Genomic DNA, 6935 nt, shown 5'->3' with positions numbered 1-6935 from the left:
TAAAAATAAAAACTGAATTTTTTTTTAACTGGGCCGGGCCTAGCAATAACATAATTGGAATTGCGATCAAATTTCACAAATGTTACGTCATCATGCGATATCCTTCTAATTTATGTAGTGTTATTAAATAATACTAAGTACTAGTTTTTCGAGTAAAACACAATTTTTTAAAAAAAAATCAACAATTTAATTACGTACAAAATTCATTCGACAATAACTACAGCTATCATGATTTATCCTGCGTGCAATAAAATTAAGTAAAATATTATCAGAAATAAAATTGAGATTATAGTACGAACAAATTTAATTTACCTTAAACTAATTTTTAAAAAAAAACAAAAAAAAATATTATTCACGTTCACGTGAACAATACTAGTGCAATTAATTAACTGTATTAGTTTTTCAAAAAAAAAAATTGTGCACTGGTTAAAAAAAAAAAAACTATTTATGTGAACAATGCACAATAAATTAAAATTCACTCGCACTCTTCACTTAGTGAACAGTGCGCAGTGGAGCCATGCTCCACTGTTGAGATTATTATCTCATCATATGAAGCAGCATTTTGCTGCTTCTCCGAACCTGTGATGCAACCGAGTAAATTGATGGGTCCCACTAGTAAAAATCATTTTTTTCCTATTACCAAACACTAAAATATGTGGTTGCGGGTGAATCTTACCCGTAACCACAAAACCAAACACCCACTAAGAACTGAACAATTGTTTTGTTTGGTCTTTTTTTTTTTTTTTTATGATGATCTGGTTCGGAAGTATTGAAAGATTTACCAATTTTTGTTCTAAAAGTATATTTAATTCTAACTTCTGTCTATTTATTTCTTTCAAATGACTTTGATATGTCAATTCTAATTTAGTTGTTTCCCCTCAGTGAGTATGAGTAAGCAGTAAATTTCCACCTTCAGGAGAGGATCAGAGGCAACACCATCTTTGATGTCTTAGATATGTGTTTGAACTTGTCTTACATTCCAGATTTGAGAAAATGATAAAATTCAAATTTTAGGATATTAGATATCATACACGCATCAAAATTATAAAACAAAATTAAAATATTAGATAAATCTAAGGTTGTTTAAATATTTATTATCTAAAAATCTTATTTTTTTAGCTTTAAATAATTCATTAAAGATTGAATTATCGTAAAGCACGAGCCGTTTAATTATTTAGCCTCCAATGGTAATCTACACGAACTATTTATAAGAAATCTTGTAAATTCTTATTTAGGATAAAAGGATTGTTATGTCTACAGTGTTAGTTCTATTTTGTGTTTATGCAAGTTTATTTGTATAACAGACAATTACTCTTCATTTTCACTTACAAAACAATAGGCTTAACTTTATTTTTGTAAAGAATTATAAAAAACTATATAAATGGTAAAATATTTGTTTTCTCCTTAATTAATATCCATATATTATTTTAGGATAGTTTTATAAATTTAATCAATCAAGTTCTTAGTTGATTTTTCTAGGTGTAGAAATACAATCCATGTATTAATTATATTTTAGTTCTTAATTTCTAAAATATATTTTAATCAAGTCATACTTAATTAAATCATCCTAATTTAATTTCTGACTAATGGTTCTTAATATGCGCAACTCATTAAGTTTCTAATATATTGGCCCAAATATAAATTATAATTATAATTGAATAGAATTAAATAAATGAAACAATTTAATTTATTATCAATTCAACAATTGATTAATTTATATTTAAAGATTAGGTGCATGGTCTAGCAACATATCATGATCCCCTAAATATTAGAAAAATCATTAGTGGTTTGACTTAACTTTTCAATGATTGATTTTTCAATGTAAATAATATTTTTTCATCAATAATGTTCTGATTTAACATGAAAATATGAAGTATGTCTGTTATGTTAAATCACGTTTGTTCTTTGTATAATAGTCATTAATCGTTTGAATAAGACTCAAAACTCTTTTCAGATCTCATGTATTCCACCTTCGCCAAGGATTTTTCAGTCAATACTATTTGAGAACATATAAAATATTTTTTCTAATTCACGTAGAGTGATGAATCCTCTTTTGATTACTTAAATATTTTCATATAATTCATGTTACATTCAATATCTGTTTGAACCATGTAACTCACTAACTCAAAACTTGAATGAATAAGAGGGAATTGTCTATGTTTTAATATGAAAATCCTGTTAACATGGTGATATATAATAACCATGTCAAAAATCCTCTACAAGAGCGTAAGCTCTAAATCCAAGCAATGCCATAAATCATCACCTTTCTAGTTTGACAGTTAGGCATAGTAAAACATCAAATCAAGCTATATTTCTTCGTATAAATCTTTATCATGAGTTGCTGTTACAATGGTAAGGCTAGTTAGATTGCATTTCTGGCTAACACAAGTGTTTATTGAATTTAAAAATACATTATAAAACCATAATGCATAACAAAAGGGTCAGACAGGACCGCATAGCGCAGTGGATTAGCGCGTTTGACTTCGGATCAAAAGGTCGTGGGTTCGACTCCCACTGTGGTCGTAGATGTACTTTTTAATTATAGTTTTTTTGTTAATTAGCTCGAATTTTGAGTTGTTTCAGACAGCCCTTCTCCTTCAAACTTAGAATGGTCGATTCCAGAAAAGAAAAGTGAGCTCGATTCCCAGAGTTTCTGCTGGGGGTGTTTAAGATTATTTTACTGTTTTTTTTTTAAAAAAAAAAAATGTTTTAAATTTTTTATTAACATCAATATATTAAATTGATATAAAAAATTAAAATGTTACCAACTTTTTATTTAAGCCGCAAACCCAAAAAAGTAGAAATAGAGAGATTCATAAATACAAAAAATTTGATAGCACATATTTATGTAATATTAGATATCCACAATTAAAAAAAAATATTTGACACTTATTTATTTGCTGACTTCAGCACTTTTCTGGTGCGCTTAATTTTTACAATAGTCGCGTCATCGACATCAGCTTAAAAAGACATGTTGCCTTATTATCGAAATAGATGGTTCTGGAAAAAAAAAAAAACAGTTTGCAATATTAATTGCAATTTTGATAACAATCATAAAACAAACCAATGCCATTTTTTAGAATATTCTAACTAACAAAACATGTAAACAGTATTTATTATTTATCATCCATTATCATTTAAAATAAAATACTTCAACTGATAAGTTTTGAGTTTTAGCTAAGGATAATAATGAATATCCATTACTCTAGTTTTTACAATTTTTATATGCTATCATGTAAAAAATATAGATATTAAATATCTATTAATCTAATTTTTACGGTATCGTTATTTTATTATAAAAATATCATATCTTTTTTATCAAATTTTGAATGCCTATTATTATTTAACATAAAATAAACAAATAATATATATTTGAAGTATATATACATATATTAAATAATAAGATTATAAATATTATATATACATTGTGGGGGGGGGGAGCATAAATATGCACACACACATCAATTTGGTTTGGATTGAATTTTGAAATATAATTTTTATATTTTATTTATTATTAGAATAGAATAACTATATAAAAGAATGTTCACACATTTTAATTGATAAATACTAGGAAATATAAGAAAGAGAAAACTGAATTGTATTATTGATTTTCGAATGATTTTGGCTATTTAAATAGCCTTACATAACAAACTGAACAAGAAAAATGCAACCTACATTTAACAACTCCTAAAAACATGGTAAGACTAAATCAATTAAATAACAACACCCTTCATAAGAGGGATTTATTAGACTAAGCAGTAACAAATCAAATCATTTTCAGAACAAACACCTAATGATGCTCGCAGCTTCAAGAAAACATCTAGCTTGAATGACTTTGTTATTATATCAACTAATTGATCTTGTGTGTTGCAATAAATTAATTCCACAGTACCAGTTTTAGTAAGCTCTCGAAGAAAATGAAAACGAACGTCTATATGCGTACTACGACCATGCATTACTATATTTTTTGAAAGCTTGATTGCGAAACTACTATCACAATGAATAATAGTTGTTTTGTCTTGATTCAGTCCCAGCTTTTCCAGTACCCTTTTCAACCATATTGTTTGACAAGCACACGAAGCTGCAACAATAAATTCAACCTCAGTGGTAGATAGACTTACTATTGATTGTTTTTTTATAGCCAAGATACTATTCCTGAACTCAATAAAAATACATAGCATGAAGTGTTTTTCCTATCTCTCAAATCTCCAGCATAATCACTATCTGTGTAGGCAACAAGTTCATTATTTCCTCCCTTCTTATAAAAAATTCAAAAATCAAGTGTTCCTTTCAAATATCTCATTACTCTTTTTGCTATCTGCAAATGAAACTCAGTAGGATTCTATATATATCTACTTATAAGACTGACTATAAACATCATATCTGGTCGTGTAGCAGTGAGTTACATAAAACCATCCACCATCTGTTTAAAATGAGTCTTGTCTACTTTAATTCCACATTCATCATTCACGAGCTTACAACCCGGAAGAATAAGATTATGAACTAAATTGCTTCTATCAATTCTAAATTGTTGCAACACCTCTGACGCATACTTTTTCTGATTGATAAACACACCAGTGAATTGATAAACATACGTCTCTTCCTCGTCCTCAATTAGCTCTACTGGGTGCAAAGTGATTTTTTGATTAGGCCTTCAATGCTTGTTTTTTTTTTTTTTTAGCTGTTGGTTAATTTTTTGCTCATGAACTATCAAAGAACTTTGTAATTCATCAATTGACAGTAAACCAACATCATTAGCTTCTTCTATAACACATACAACAAAAATAAATTTTGGTGTCAAGGATCGAAAAATCTTCTCAACAATGAGAACATCCTCTATCTTGTCGCCATGGATTCGCATCTTGTTAACTATTGCCATCGTTCTTTAAAAATAAGTTGTAACTGATTCTTCTGACTTCATTCAAAGCATTTCAAACTCCGAACGAAGTGCTTGAAGTTGCTACCTCTTAGCCCTTGCTATACCTTGGTACTTCTTCTTCATGGAATCCCAAATATGCTTGGCCGTGTCTCTGCAAAGCAAAGAATGGTCTCCAAGATTGAGTGATCAATAACTTGGAAGAGATAAGAGATAAGTATTTGCTTTAAGATCCTTTAACTTCAGCCCTTCAAGTTCTGTCGTGTGTGCATATGTCAGCACATCACCTGCTGTTGGTTCTGCTACTCTAGAAACAACAACCGTCCAATATTCTTTGGACCTCAAGAAGTTCTCCATGAGCATGCTTCAATGGTCATGGTGACCATCAAAGCATGGAATGACTGGATGTACAAAACTTTTGAAAGCCATTAATTTCAATTTTTTTTTTTTCTGAAAGCAACATGAACTCAACAGGTTACCATAGACAACCCAAACATAATTACTAATTTCGTCAACAACTCCTTCTAGCAAAAGCAAAACCTCTTTAAACTTCTTGTCTGCGCCATCCTCATGGTCCATTGAGGCTCCATTGGCTTCTTCAAATGATCACCTGAGACATCTACAGTAAGCACCATTTTCTTCTTCCACTATCAGAGGACCCTCCCTGTTTTTATCCCCTTTAATATTCTCCTTCTCCATTGCCAGAAGTATTCTCAACTAAGACCCTATCTGCTTCACTCAGTAAAACAAGACTTTCCACAAAAGTATCCAAATAGAATGAGTCTGCATCACCAAATAGTTTACAATCCCAATTATTGGTATTTGGGTCATATGAAATCAGCTCGCCATATTCCCTAGCCACCAGAACCTCATTATTTTCTCTAAATGCAACTACCCTTTCTATCCCTTCCAAATTTTCAATATTGAAAAGCTTGGTCCAAGATTCCCCAACACCATACTCTTTCATTACCCAGACAGAAGTAGGAGTCACCCCCCATAGCCATTTCTTACATGGAACCAATGATAGCATTCCATCAAGGACTGTAAAAGATACATCGATAAAATGATCCCATAGCAAACAATCCGGAACTGCCATTTGCACAAATACCTCATCCCCCAAATTAAAGGCCACAGCTGCATGGCGTGGCTCATCCCTCTCCACTGAATTATATCCAAACCAATGACAAGCTCCATTCAAAAAAGCACATGCTGATTGCTCCCTCTGATAACATACTTCAGATCATTGGTAATCATTCGCCAACACCCTCTTCTCATTGTGTAAACCTCAACCAATGGAGGAACCTCATCAAAGCCAAAACTACAATCTTGCAAATAGACTACTCTCACCAACTTATAGTCATTACTGACGGAATCAAACCCAAACCCGAGAGAGTTCACAAAGGATCCATGTGACGTGAAAGTAACATTTGGCCTAGGAATACTTACAGTCTTTCTAATACTGGGATTCCAAAGAGCAGCCCTATCATTATCAACAAAACCACGATCAAGTAGACAAACTACTCCATCACATGAACCAACTATATTACTGAAGCCAAACCATGTGCTTTTAAATGGGCAATCAAGTTCCTCTAGATGGTTATCAGGAAAACCCTCATCTGGGTATAAGAAATAATGCTCTATTTCCCCATTTGATTCCCCAGGGCAATACCTAAATAGAAGGATGTCATTGTTCTTGGTCTTGGTGGTTTTGTTGAGGTGATGAGTGGCGAAAGTAGTGCTAGATATTAAAGAGTACCATGTTTTTGAAACGCACCTGCATTGCAATATTTTCTTGAACAGCAATCTTGCAAGGATGTCTGTCAACACGTCCTGTGGGAGAAAAGAAGACATTTTCTGTCGTGTGAACTTTCTGAATCCAAAATCCTCCAAAATACCGATCTTGCAAGGACGGTGATTCTTATGGGGACTCGCTGCCCATCTGCTCTTTCTTGTTGAGCTTGGGCCTTATTTTGGTTTCAGCCTACATGGTGGGCCTGTTGCTCTTCGTTTCTGCGTTGGGAACAAAGGGTTCATTGGCACAGCTTTGCTAATTTCTTTT

General features: G+C 31.7%; 1 non-coding gene across 1 annotated transcript; it reads left to right on the top strand.

The window, feature by feature from the left end:
- The first annotated feature begins 2449 nt into the window (after positions 1-2449).
- TRNAR-UCG (transfer RNA arginine (anticodon UCG)) lies at positions 2450-2523 on the top strand. The gene has a single exon. It is a non-coding gene; the product is annotated as a tRNA-Arg (tRNA).
- The last annotated feature ends 4412 nt before the right edge of the window (positions 2524-6935 follow it).

The sequence above is a fragment of the Populus alba genome, chromosome 1 (assembly GCF_005239225.2).
Source record: "Populus alba chromosome 1, ASM523922v2, whole genome shotgun sequence".
Lineage (NCBI taxonomy): Eukaryota > Viridiplantae > Streptophyta > Magnoliopsida > Malpighiales > Salicaceae > Populus > Populus alba.
This window is presented reverse-complemented; position numbering and strand designations above follow the sequence as displayed.